This window comes from Dermacentor albipictus, chromosome 1 (assembly GCF_038994185.2).
Source record: "Dermacentor albipictus isolate Rhodes 1998 colony chromosome 1, USDA_Dalb.pri_finalv2, whole genome shotgun sequence".
NCBI classification, from domain to species: Eukaryota; Metazoa; Arthropoda; class Arachnida; order Ixodida; family Ixodidae; genus Dermacentor; species Dermacentor albipictus.
In genome coordinates, this window is record NC_091821.1 from 372,525,693 (window position 1) to 372,539,528 (window position 13,836).

General features: G+C 49.8%; 1 protein-coding gene across 1 annotated transcript in view; it reads right to left on the reverse strand.

Moving 5' to 3' along the window:
• The window catches only part of LOC135904071 (uncharacterized), a 592,735-nt gene that overhangs the window by 506,024 nt on the left and 72,875 nt on the right, over nucleotides 1-13,836 (reverse strand). The gene's annotated exons all lie outside the window — the stretch shown is intronic.

Genomic DNA, 13,836 nt, shown 5'->3' on the forward strand with positions numbered 1-13,836 from the left:
TGACAGCCCCTACCGAGGCGGGCACAGATGCCAGCGGTGTTGGCCTCGGCGCTGTGCTTGCCCAGGGTTTTCTGAGTATGTCGTGGTTTATGCAAGTCATCCGCATACAAAACTGAGACCAACTATGACAGAAAAAGAATGTCTGGCCATCATCTGGGCTCTTACCAAGTTCCGGCCTTATTTGTATGACCGTCCGTTTGATGTAGTCACGGACCACCGTGCACTATGTTGGCTGTGGTCCCCCAAAGGTCCCTCAGGCCGTTTTGCCTGATGTGCACTTCGCCTGCAGGACTACGATATCCACGAGCTGTAGCGCAGCGGACGCCAGCATCCTGACGCCGACGCCCTCTAGTGCTCTCCCTTACCTGATGACAATGCCTGCTGCTCACTATCCCAGTTTACCGTTTCTTCGCTCGACCTTACCACCATCGCTTCCGAGCAGTGCAAGGACCATTGGATTGTCTCCTTTATAGACTTGCTTTCTGGTTCATCAGCACAACTACCACTCGCACGTTGCGCCGTCAAGCTCACCATTTCGCCATTCGCGACACCCTGCTTCATCGACGCAATTATAACCCCGACGGGCGCCACTAGTTGTTAGCAGTACCTTGCAGTCTGCGTTGGAGATATGCGCAGCTTTCCACGCCGATCCACAGTGTGCCTACTCGGGAGTTTTCAAAACGTATTAGCACCTTCTACAGGCTACTACTGGCGAGGGATGCACAGTTACGTTCAGAACTTCGTTCGCTCTTGCCCCGATTGTCAGTGCCGGACATATTCACCTCCCTCTCGCCAGCCAATTTGCAACATTTACCTTGCCCTACCCGGCCGTCCGGGCGCGTCGGCATCAATTTGTATGGGCTCCTTCCCCTGACATCGGCTGGAAACCACTGGGCCATTGTGGCAGTCGACCACCTCTCGCGATACGCTGAATCTGCCGCCCTCCTCGCAGCTACAGCGCGCGATGTTGCCTCCTTCTTGCCTCGTCGATTCACACCAACGGCCATACAGAACGCTCCAACGGTACGCTAGGCGAAAAGCTTGCCATGTACGTCGCCACTGAGCAGAAAAATTTGGACGTCATTCTGCCCTTCGTGACCTACGCGTACAGCACCGCTGCTCAGAACACCAACGGCTTTTCACCCTGTTTGGCACCCGTCGCACACCATCGACACAATTCTACCCTACCCGCTGGATACATCAGAATGTGCTTCCATTTCTGCCACGGCCAGACATGCTGAAGATTGCCGCGATCTCGCTCGGGCCTTTACCTCCAATGACCAAGAGCGCCAGAAGAGCACTCGCGGTAACACCACTTCTGCGCACACCTTCCTTCCTGGAGCGCTTCTGTGGCTCTCGGTTCCTTCCGCTACACCTGATCTTTTTTTCAAAACTACTACCCAAGTATGAAGGGCCCAACCGTGTCGTCGAACGCGCATCCCCCGTCAACTACGTGATCGAACCTGTTAAACCATCTACAGACATATGCCGTCGTGGACGAGACCTTGTCGACGTCGACCGCCTCAAGACCTACTATGACCCAGTAATAGTAACAAGCTGTTAGGTCGCCGGGTGAGTGAGTGAATAAACTTTTATTGGGTCCAGCAAAACGCGATAAAACGCGCACCCGGCTAATCCCACCACGGGACTAACACATCAAGCCTGCCGGCCGGATCGCGGGCGCGCTGGACGGCCAGGATTTGATCCTCAAAGACGGGACTTCGCAGGAGCGCGTCCCACTTCCTTGGTGAACTTCGGGCCCAGCGACCCACACTCCTAGAGCATATGAGGCAAAGTAGTAACCTCACCACAGGCCACGCAAGATCAATTCGGATACATCTCGGGATATATGCTGTTAAGAGATGCCGGATTTGGGTAGGAGTTCATTTGCAAGAGTCTGAGTGTGACCACCTGCGGCCTGCTTAGCTTGGAGTGAGGCGGTGGGAAAACCCTTCTAAGTAAAATAAATTAGTAAGTTCATTGTGCGTGATAGGAGCTGTTAAGAATGGCGAGCTGCGAAACAAGATTGCCACACCGTTACGACAGGGCGACACGACGCGCACCTCCCCCTCTCCGTCGCTGCAGCTGGGAGGCGTTCGAAGAAGCGGCCTTTGTGGTGAAATCCGCCTCCTTCCTCCAGCCCCTTCGACATTGTGACGGAACTAGTTCGGTGTGTGAACAATGATTCCGGAGTTCCCCAACGCGGAGCTGATTTGACACGCATGGACAAGCTGCCGCGGGAACGACGTATTTTTGTGCTTCTCACGCTTCGACGTGGCGCAGAACAACGAACGACCCTCGATCGGCACCGATAATTCCCGGAACGGCAACCCTCCAACGCCGTCGTTTGGGCTTCGGAATGTGTGTGCCTTTGTGTCTGTAAACTGATCTGCAGAGCAGCGGCGAGTTGGTGATGAGTAAACGAACAGTCGCCGCGTCGTAGGACCGGCGGATCGAGTGTATAAAAACTGTGGTTGTGCGAATGCTGAGGACACTTCTCTTGAGCAGTCATGTTAGACTGAGTCACTTCTCTCATGCAGTCATGTTGGACTGATACTCTTTTTCTCAAGCAGTCATGTTAGACTGATTTAATTTCTGTAAATAAACCCCTTTTCCTCGTTCTCGATGAGAAATAGTTCTTCACTTCATCAACGATCTCAGCGTCAATAAGTTGGACGACGGCATGGGCCAGCTACCTCCGAATTCATGCCGTACTCCAATCTTGGCAAAGGACCACGGACGATGGGATTGAGCCCCCAATCCTGACAACTGGCTGACAGCGGTGAGATGGACTTTGCGACATGGTGCTGTATCTGCGGTGAGTGCTTGGTTTTTGCTTTGACTCTCTAGGCTTCATTTTGTGGTTGTTCTGTTTAGAACAGTAGGGAAGCTAGATTGTTGTGTGTTAGCTAGGTTGTGTTTTCCTAGCTAGATTTAGAGAGCAGAATCAAGGCAGTAAAGCAGCAGTCATGGATTTAAGGACACTGCTGAGAGACGAGTTGTTGATTGTTAGTGAGGAATTGGGCCTAGATGTACGCAAGGAAATGCTCAAATCGGAATTATTGGAGCTAATTTCCAATCAGGCCAGTGAGGAAGATATTGAAATGGGAATGGAACTTCTCAAAAAGAGAGAGAAACGGGAAAGAGAAAGAGAAGAACGGGACAGAGAAAGAGAAGAACTGGACAGAGAAAAGCGAGAGAGAGAGGAACGCGATAAAGATCGCGAGTTTCAGTTAAGAAAAATGCAACTTGAACTTGAAAGCAAACGTTTGGAGTTGTCTCAAGGAAGTGAAGGCGCTCTGGGACGATCAAGTGAGGCAGAATCGTACCGCATGGACAGGCTATTAAAGCCATTTGAGGTCGGGACCGACATAGGCTTGTTCTTAAGCAATTTTGAAAGGACTTGCGAAAAGATGAACTTCGGCCCGAGTACATGGCCACAGCGGTTGTTGTCTATGTTGCCGTGTGAGGCGGCGGAAGTAATCGCCAGATTGAGTGTGCAGGATGCTTATGATTATGCAAAAGTTAAGGCTAGTCTCCTGAAGAAATACCGCCTTTCAGCCGAAGCTTTTCGGCAAAGGTTTAGGAGCACAGGCAAGAAAGATAGCGAGGGCTATCCGGAGTTTGCATATAGCTTAAAGGCCAACCTAGTCGAGTGGCTTAAAAGCGCGGAAGCGTACGACAGCAGAGACATGATCATTGAATGCATGTGTCTAGAGCAGTTTTACAAAACCATCCCCCAAGCTGTGAAACTGTGGGTGCAAGACAGAGGTAATGTAAACACTGTGGAAAGGGCGGCTGAATTAGCCGAAGAGTACGCAACCCGCAGAAAGTTGAACGCCGAGGAGGGAAACTGGGACGGTCGAAATGGACCGCGGAAACCATTTCCGTTCAAAAAGGGTGCGCAAACTAGACGATCAGAGCCTGTAGACATGGCGGAAAAGCCCGCAGAAAAGAGCGAGGAGAAACTTAACGGAGAAACCGCACAAAAAGAACAGAAAAGAAAATTCGAATCTGTTAGACCAATTCGCTGTTACAAATGCCACAAACTGGGACATATAGCTGTAAACTGCGAGAAGTCTAGCGTAGTTTTTTCCTATGTGGAGTAAAAGGATGAGAATATGGAACTTTTAAGTCCATGTCTCCACAACCTGCAAGTTAATGGAAAACCATGCCGAGTGCTAAGAGACAGTGCCGCCACGCTGGACATTGTCCATCCGTCTTACGTGATGGTAGATGACTTCACCGGAGAAGTAGCATGGATAAAACAGGTTGTAGAAGAACACAGCGTGTGTCTGCCCATGGCCAAAGTCAAAATCAGTGGACCATTCGGGGAGCTAGAGACTGAGGCTGCAGTTTCCAAATTTTTGTCACTGCAGTATCCCTACATCTTTTCGAATCGTTCGAATCAATTACTGCGTGACAGAGGGCTCAAACTGGGAGAGGGCATAGTACAGGCATTGACCCGAGGCCAAGCTCGTAAGATCGCGGCGCTGTCGGCTGAAAATGGTCAAGCTCCTCCAGCGGAAGCAGAAAAGGGGATAACTTCAATACCCGAATCCGAGCTAGGCCCGAGGGACAAAAGAACAGTTGAGGAGAGCCTGCCAGCTGACCAGCTCAATGAGAGCGTAGCACTAGAGTGTCAGAGTTCTAGCCTGCAGGAAGAGCAAGCAGACGCGCTCACAAGCGCGACAGGGTCGTTATTATCACCGGCCTCAAAGAACTTCGATCAACTCTTACGCGTGGATAGAGAGTCACTGGCAGCTGAGAAAAAGAATGATGAGAGCTTAGCTAAATTACGTGACACAGCTAAAGAAGGCATTGCTAGGCGCAACGTAACGATACATGAGAAAGGAGGATTGTTGTATCGGCATTACAGAGATCGAAAGGGTAAGATTTTAGATCAGTTAGTCATACCTACTAAGTATAGGGAGGACCTTTTGAGTCTTTGTCATGGAAATGGGTGGTCCGGCCACCTAGGCATAAACAAATCAAAGGAAAGATTGCTTATGGAATACTACTGGCCTGGCTGTTTCAAAGATGTAGAAAACTTTGTAAGATCATGCGACGCCTGCCAGCGTTCTGGTAAACCAGGAGAGACTTGGAAAGCTCCACTGAAGGTAGTGCCCTTAATAACAGAGCCTTTCAGAGGACTTGTAATAGACACGGTAGGGCCTCTTCCAAAAACAAAATCAGGCTACAGGTACTTGTTTACCATGCTGTGTCCGGCTACCAAGTTTCCAGAAGCAATCCCTTTGAAAGAGCTCAGCTCCACCGAAGTAGTAGACGCGCTTTTGACAGTGTTTGCACGAGTAGGGTTTCCAGCCGAAATTCAGGCAGATCAAGGGTCAGTATTCACGAGCGCACTGACTTCCACATTCTTGCAAAAGTGCGGGGTAAAGTTAATACACAGTTCTGTCTATCACCCTCAGTCAAACAGTGTAGAGAGGTGGCATTCGGTGCTTAAGCGAGTTTTGCGTGCGCTCTGTTACGAGCACAAGGAGGACTGGGAGAACTGTCTGCCGGCAACTTTGTTTGCTTTGCGAACGGTTCCACATGAAGCGACAGGGTTCTCACCAGCAGAACTAGTGTATGAGAGGACACTCCGTTCTCCACTGAGAATGTTAAGAGAGATGTGGGAGGAAAGAGGGGAGAGTCCAACAGTGGTTGAATACGTGCTAAATTTACTGGAACGGCTAAGCGCCACCCAAGAACTAGTCGGTAAGAACATGGCAATAGCTCAAAAGAACGCCAAAGTCTATTACGACAAGAATGCGAGGCTTCGTACGTTTAAAGTCGACTTAACGATGAAAGCGGAAAAGTGTAGGTTTGGTTGTTCGCAGGTTACTTATCTGGGCCATGTTGTCGGTCAGGACATGAGACGGCCGGCTGAGCTGAAAATAGCGACGATTGGAGATTTTTCTCAGCCGCGCACGAAAACAGACCTTCGTTCATTTTTGGGACTTGTGGGGTACTATCAACGGTACATTCCGAATTACTCGCAATTGGCAAGTCCATTAACAGACGCCCTCCGAAAGGGAGCACCGAGTAACGTACACTGGGATAAGGACAAAGAGAACGCGTTCCAAAGTTTGAAAACGCTATTGGTTTCTCGCCCTGTGCTTCGCGCGCCAGACTACACAAAGGAATTCATAGTTCAATGCGACGCAAGCGACAGAGGTATGGGCGTGGTACTTAGTCAGGTCGGCGACGATAACGAGGAGCATCCTATCCTCTATGCCAGCCGTAAACTAAATGTAAGGGAGGAAGCCTACAGCGCTTCAGAGAAGGAATGCGCTTGTTTGGTTTGGGCCGCCTAGAAGTTGTCGTGTTACTTGTACGGAGCGAAGTTCATCTTCGAGACCGACCACTGTCCTCTGACGTGGCTCAATCAAATGTCACACAAAAATGGCCGCTTGCTCCGATGGAGCCTCACTCTCCAAGAGTACAACTTCTCCGTTAGATATAAGAAGGGAAAGTTGCATAGCAATGCGGATGGTTTGAGCAGGCTAATTTGAATTCTGCGTTTGAGGGTCCCGCCTAAATTTTAGGGTTACTAGTTGTCAAAGATTGATGGTGGGGTAGTTCGCACTCTCCGAACCGGAAGGGATGGGGCGACAACAAACCCACCCCGCGTGCGTTTAGTGAGGGTTCGACTGCTGACCGGCGATAAGGTCCACGCCTGATCGACCGTGAACCAGAGGCATGAGACGGGAGGCGACGTTCGACACACACATTCAATTTAATAAACTAAAATCATGCGCGAGACACAATGAAAGGAAAAGAACATACAACTTCCAGTAGTGGGTCCTAGCTCGCGGAGAGCGTGCGGGTCACACAACACACGCCCTGACGCCACTCGCGCGACACTAAGCCCACCACGTGGGAACCATTAACACTCGCGAAATGCAAATGAAATACGCGACACAAATGAAAAATACACGCGACAATAAATACGGCAAACACTACACTAACAGAACATATAAGAATCAACACTCGATGGCTAAATAAACGAAAGATTAAACGCGATTGAGAAAATACAGTCCGGCGGAAAGTTTGAGAGCGGCCTGGAACACGAGGCTTATCTGGGGCGTGCTTGCCGAGGTCCCGATCTGAAGAGTGTCGGGCTGCTGCAACCTCGCTGCCGAAGATCCTGACGGACTTGCACCGTCTGTCGCTCGACCGGCGAAGGCTTCGGCCTGGAGATCTCAGCCTGCCGACCACGTCTTCAGCTGTCCCCCGGTGCACGACCTCGTTCCTTCGTCCTCCAAGCTGCTCTGCCGGCTTCCCGAGCCGCTTCGTCCCTCCGTCGCGCCCCGGCGACCCCACGTGATCAACCCGTCGGGCGGGTTCGGGGACAATGGGGAGCGCTCTCCCTCATCGCTGTGCAAGCAGCGTTGCGGCTGTGGTGGCAATGTCGGCCCACTCGAGAGGGGCGCGGGCATGCAACTCTGTGACACTAGTGTTAACTTTTATTAAGCGAAGAAGATCCCCTCTCATTTAGCAGGATTCCCTCCATGATTGCTGAATGTGTCAGCAGGAATTTGCTTCAGAAATTGGCATAGTGAAATGTAGCATTTTTTTTTGTTTCTGCACTTATGTTGTTGTTGTTTTTTTTTTGAAGCCTAGCGAGTCTAAAGTGAGAGCCAATGCACGTCATCTCGGCGCAGAGCCGTGTTGTGGGGTTCATTTTGCAGTTGCCTGTCCTTGTTGGATGTTTTGGGGCGGTGACATCAATGCACAAGTGGTCGCTGCGAGCCAAGACATCAATCCCCCCCTGACCAGCAGCCGTTCTCTTCCTGCCTAGCGGTTGTCAGCGCTAGATAGTCGAGACTTTCCGGGCCATGGAGGTGCTGTTAAGAATGGCGAGCTGCGAAACAAGATTGCCACACCGTTACGACAGGGCGACACGACGCGCACCTCCCCCTCTCCGTCGCTGCAGCTGGGAGGCGTTCGAAGAAGCGGCCTTTGTGGTGAAATCCGCCTCCTTCCTCCAGCCCCTTCGACATTGTGACGGAACTAGTTCGGTGTATGAACAATGATTCCGGAGTTCCCCAACGCGGAGCTGATTTGACACGCATGGACAAGCTGCCGCGGGAACGACGTATTTTTGTGCTTCTCACGCTTCGACGTGGCGCAGAACAACGAACGACCCTCGATCGGCACCGATAATTCCCGGAACGGCAACCCTCCAACGCCGTCGTTTGGGCTTCGGAATGTGTGTGCCTTTGTGTCTGTAAACTGATCTGCAGAGCAGCGGCGAGTTGGTGATGAGTAAACGAACAGTCGCCGCGTCGTAGGACCGGCGGATCGAGTGTATAAAAACTGTGGTTGTGCGAATGCTGAGGACACTTCTCTTGAGCAGTCATGTTAGACTGAGTCACTTCTCTCATGCAGTCATGTTGGACTGATACTCTTTTTCTCAAGCAGTCATGTTAGACTGATTTAATTTCTGTAAATAAACCCCTTTTCCTCGTTCTCGATGAGAAATAGTTCTTCACTTCATCAACGATCTCAGCGTCAATAAGTTGGACGACGGCATGGGCCAGCTACCTCCGAATTCATGCCGTACTCCAATCTTGGCAAAGGACCACGGACGATGGGATTGAGCCCCCAATCCTGACAGAGCGTCTCTGTGTCCGGGGAGAGAGTCACCCGATCCGTGGGTAGAGCGGTCACTAAAGCCACGCGCAGCCTCCTGGGCAGACTCGTTGAGGTTCCGAGGATCCCCCTCAATCAACCCGACGTGAGCAGGGAACCAAAGCATGGAGTGTATGGAGAAGTCGTGTTTGGCGCCTTTCAGAATTTGAATTACCTGCCGGGCTACCCGGCCTTCCTGGAATGCCCTGACGGCCACTTTCGGATCACTATACACCCTTTCTCTCCGACCATCTTGCATGGCGAGTGCAATGCCAACTTGCTCGGCCACCTCGAGGTTCGTCGTCCGGACGGAAGCACAGTTGATGACTTTACCCAGCGTGTCCACGACGGAAACCACAAAAGCCTTGCCATCTCTGTATGCAGCTGCGTCCACGAAGCTTGCTGCGATTTTGTCCTTGTTTATTTGTTTCAGTATATTCGATGCTCTTACCTTGCAACGACCTGCGTTGTGAACGGGATGAACGTTGTGGGGCAAAGGGTGGCTCCCGTTTGGTTCCGGGGGGTAATTGTAGAGAAGAATTGGGAGCGGTGTAGTGGGTTGTCCTCTCCAGTGCTTTCTAGTGGGTCGTTCTCTTCAGCGCTCTTGCTCGGGAAACGCTGCTCGTAGTCCGTTCCTACTCTAACGGTCGGTCCGAAAGGCTGGTCACTAATACAAACCTTAACAATATATGTGCGTGTGCGTGTGCGTGTGCGTGTGCGTGTGTGTGTGTGTGTGTGCGTGAGTGAGTGAGTGAGTGAGTGAGTGAGTGAGTGAGTGAGTGAGTGAGTGAGTGAGTGAGTGAGTGAGTGAGTGAGTGAGTGAGTGAGTGAGTGAGTGAGTGAGTGAGTGAGTGAGTGAGTGAGTGAGTGAGTGAGTGAGTGAGTGAGTGAGTGAGTGAGTGAGTGAGTGAGTGAGTGAGTGAGTGAGTGAGTGAGTGAGTGAGTGAGTGAGTGAGTGCATGCGTGTGTGCGTAGGTGGGGAACTTGCAGCAGGTGGGGAACGATCACACGTGTTCGCATTACGCGTGCGATGCTCCAGCAATTTAGCTACCGCGGGGCGGTTCTCCCAACTACATTCTGGGGTGTTTATGCGTTACTACTAGAACTAACCCTGGAAGCGTTAGCCATCGCCACCGCTCACAAACGTTGGCGGTGTATGTGGAACTTCCTTTCAGCCGCAGGCGTCACGAGTACGTGATCTTTTTTGGGGTGAAGGCAACTGTGAAAGCAATTCTTGTGAATGGTAGCGCTGGCTAACACTTCCAGGGTTAGCTCTAGTAGTAACACAAGTACCCCAGAAAGTGAGTGGGAGAACCGCCCCGCGGTAGCTCAACTGGTAAAGCATCGCACGCGTAATGCGAAGATGACTGATCGTTCCCCACTTGCGGCAAGTTGTTTTTTTCATCCACTTTCATTTCTAATAATTCCTCATTCCTTTAATTCAATTACTAGGTAGAAGTAATTTCCCCTGTGTTGTCCTTCGTCTCTTTGTTTGTTGGCCGCTTATGTTATGATATATATATACATACAATTTTTTTACTCTCTCCTTAATCTTCGAACTTAGCAGAAACCATCTTCGATGACTGTTAATGTGAGCGAATAGCCCGAATGAACAAAGAAAATTTTCTCTAACTGCTCCTCTCTTTCCAGTCTTTCATCTATGAAAACAGCGTTACGACTTCCATCGCTTTCTTCACGTAGAAAAATTGCACGTTTCGCCTTATTTCATACGATTTATTACCATAACACCCTGTTTCAGCAAGACTTACTTACCCATCCTTCATTCATATCGTTTCGTATCGACGATCGGTATAAGATGTTTGTTCCTCGTTGCCACACTAATCCCCCTCCCCCCCACCACCACTTTCATTCCTTCGTTCCTCAATCTTGTAATGATTGCAATCACCTCCATTTCATTCATAGCGTGTTACTGTCATCAGTGTTTTTTTTAATGTTCCCACAGCCTATTGAAACACCCTATGGCCCTAAATGTATACGAATTATTAGTCAAATAAGTATTTACGAATTAATTAATTTATTACTTAATTAATTACCATTCAAGATGTTGCTATACTCACGGACAACTTTATGTGGCAACGAACGGAAAGCGAAGGATACAAAACGCATGCAATTGAAAGCTCTCCGGAAAAGAGCCATTCATTTTCAGCCACATTAGCCTAAGCTGGGAAGAGAACGCATTAACATATATTATTAGCAACATCAAAATAAAAGAAAATACTCCATTGAGCGTAAGCTCTGACTTATTTTTCAGCTTTTCCCTGCGAGTTTGGGTAAATGGGGGAAAGCGTCGCATAAGCTACGCTGATCCATCCCCCCCCCCTCCACGTATCCATTTCAAGCAATCAAAAGCGCTGGCAAACCCTGCCGGAATACTTGGCGCATTAGTACACGTGCAGAAGCTTCGCACCCGTAGCTTTCCCTTCATTGCTACAGAAAGCAGTCCGCGAGTATAAGTGTGAGAAGTAGACGTCCCTATAGACGAGGCAACCTAAAGTTTGCCCGCGCGGCACCAGCGCCGAATGCTCCCCTAGCGGACCGATGGAAGTTTTGAGGGTCGTCGCTGCGCTGGCGCTCGGCCGTGTTCAGTACGGCGGGAGAGCTCGTGCGCGTGGTTTTTGCGATGCCGAGTGCGACCTCATCAGCCAGCAAAGGTGGCACGCAATACTGATGTGTTGTCGATTGCCACAGCAGCCTCGAAAACACGAAAGGTCGTACGCCGCCCGTGAAGTTCTACAGATTTCCTGGGAAATGGTACGAGAAGGACAGACGACAGGCATGGATAACTGCAGTGCGTGGCCGGGTGAAGTAAATATCATACTTTCGCATTCGCGTGTAGTATCTTGAAAGCGGAATACTCATATGCCTGTTTTTAGTGCACGGCCGTTTGTTTAGTCGTGTCATGTTGTTGAATTGTGGTGGCATCCGCCGTTTGTTAGCGGTAAATGCATGCGTGTTGCGCCGCTAAGTTCTACGACGCGTGCTCGATTCCCAGCCACGGCGGCCGCATTTCGATAGGGCCAAAATGCAAGAACACCCTTGTTACCGTGTGCTTTGATTTTTTTGCACGTTAAAGAACCCCCAGAGGTTAAAATTATTCCTGAGACTCCCCATTACAGCGGGCCTCATAATGATTTCGTGGTTTTGGCATGGTTTTGGCACTTAGAACCCCCGGATTTATTTGTTTGCACTGTGGCTTCCCTCGCGATCGGCATGGGCGAGCTCAAGAGAATTATTTCCCTTTTCCAAACGCTGCAACTGAAATTATTAGTTGTGCAGGTAACGAAAGGGGCCGGGCGCTACTTTTGTGTGGTAGCAGACCGTATTTAATGCAAGCCGCGGTCGTCGCGTGCGTCGGGAAGCAGCCGCTCGAGACGTGCGCGTTATGTTTGTTGCTTGCTCATGCTTTCTAAGTATCTAAGTGTGCAAGTATCATAACTTGTAGTGGTACCACTCTTGTAGAATAATATATGCACACAATCACAGGAATGTTACCTTTGCAAACATATTATTGGGAGTAATTTAATCCCCACAACAAATGGGCACACATACTGTTGCATTTATATGCGATGCAAATGGAAGCGGCGCCAAACAGACCAATGGCAATCACAACAGTCGTCTCAGCAGTCAGCACCACCGGAACATGTGCTTTCGTCCTTTGTGAAGTGACGAAACCGTCAAGAAGCAGCCCAATGGATCTGCAGTCATCGAGTAGTATGACAACAGAAGTTCCTGCTGACAGTGTGACTTATGTTGCAATTGAAATAAAAGTGGCTAAATTTCTGAACATGGTGCGTACCTCTAACTCGACGACGTCTACGATCTTGTCGGACACCTGTGACACGCACTTGGCTTTCACTCTCACATCACCGTCCACAATTTGTTCAACGCCGTACACGTTCGGAAGCAGACGCTCCCCTATCGTGAGGTTGCCGCCACGAAAAAAAAAAAAGCTGTCGGCGTCGGCAACCTTCTTGAAACCGCACGGCAATCTGTGCATCGCTGTTGCGCAAGCAGGCGAACTGCCGTCGTCGAAAACGGAGCGCCGTGAGAACGAGCAGCGAAGAAAAGCGCGGACGGCACAACGTAAACAAAGCGGAGACTACGCCACGACGCGACCGCGCTGCTTGGCGTTTCCACATTGGGGCGCTGTCAGGAGGCGCAGTAGCGCCGCCTGGCCATGGTTTTCTCGTCTATTGCAAAATAAGTTTCCTGTTAGAAGGCCATACTTGATTGGACTGGCGCTGAATACCCCCCATTATGCATTATTAGTATTCAAGTTTTGACGACAGAAGCATTATTTGACCCATTTGTATGGCCAAGGGAGTAACATTTAGAGAATTACAGTGATGAAACACCCGTAAGGTCCTATATGTCACTTCATTCAATTCGGCGTAGTGAACGTTCTCGCGACTCTTTCATTTGTGACGGAGGAGTTATTTTACGGGTTAAAATAACACTTAAAGGGGGCGAGGGAGGGGGGGGGGGGTCCTCGGTCGCAATAACGCCCCTTACTGCACCTGGCCACGCACCTGACCTGCTTTGTGTACCTTCCTAGCTGGCTTTTCATCACGTTAAGTTTCTGTGTCCATGCTGCCAAAAGTGAGGAAGATCATATCATTGGCATGCAGGGGGCGTCATTTAGACACAAGGACAACGTAATGTTAAGGGCCATTTATTAATACATAGCTGCAGTGGATTTAACAACAGGCTTTACCTATATATAACAGCAGGAGAATGGCCAAATTTCCTTGAAACGGGTTGTTGAAATGGAATGCACAATTCGAAGAACAGAGCGACAGCAGCCTTTGTTGCTTGTAACAGAAAGTATGTAAAGATTACCCAGATTCCTCAACATACTTCGGTACCTAGTGTATAATGAGGTGATTGCCAAGAAGCTTTTCAGCCTATGACACCAGCCATTTTTATCCCTATTAAGGATAATTTCCCATCATGACAAAATTTTAATGACAATTTCAAAAGTAAAACGTTGCTTTCAATCCTCGCCTCCAGAATACAGTATTATGATTTTTACAGTGTGGTGTGCGCAGAATACGCCAATTCGAGCAACACTTACGCAGAAGAACAGTGGTGCAGCACTCACCGGGCTCGCAATGACAAGCTCAAGGTCACCACACAGTGGGCCTCCGCATTTCCATGGGGAAGCGCGGAATACGA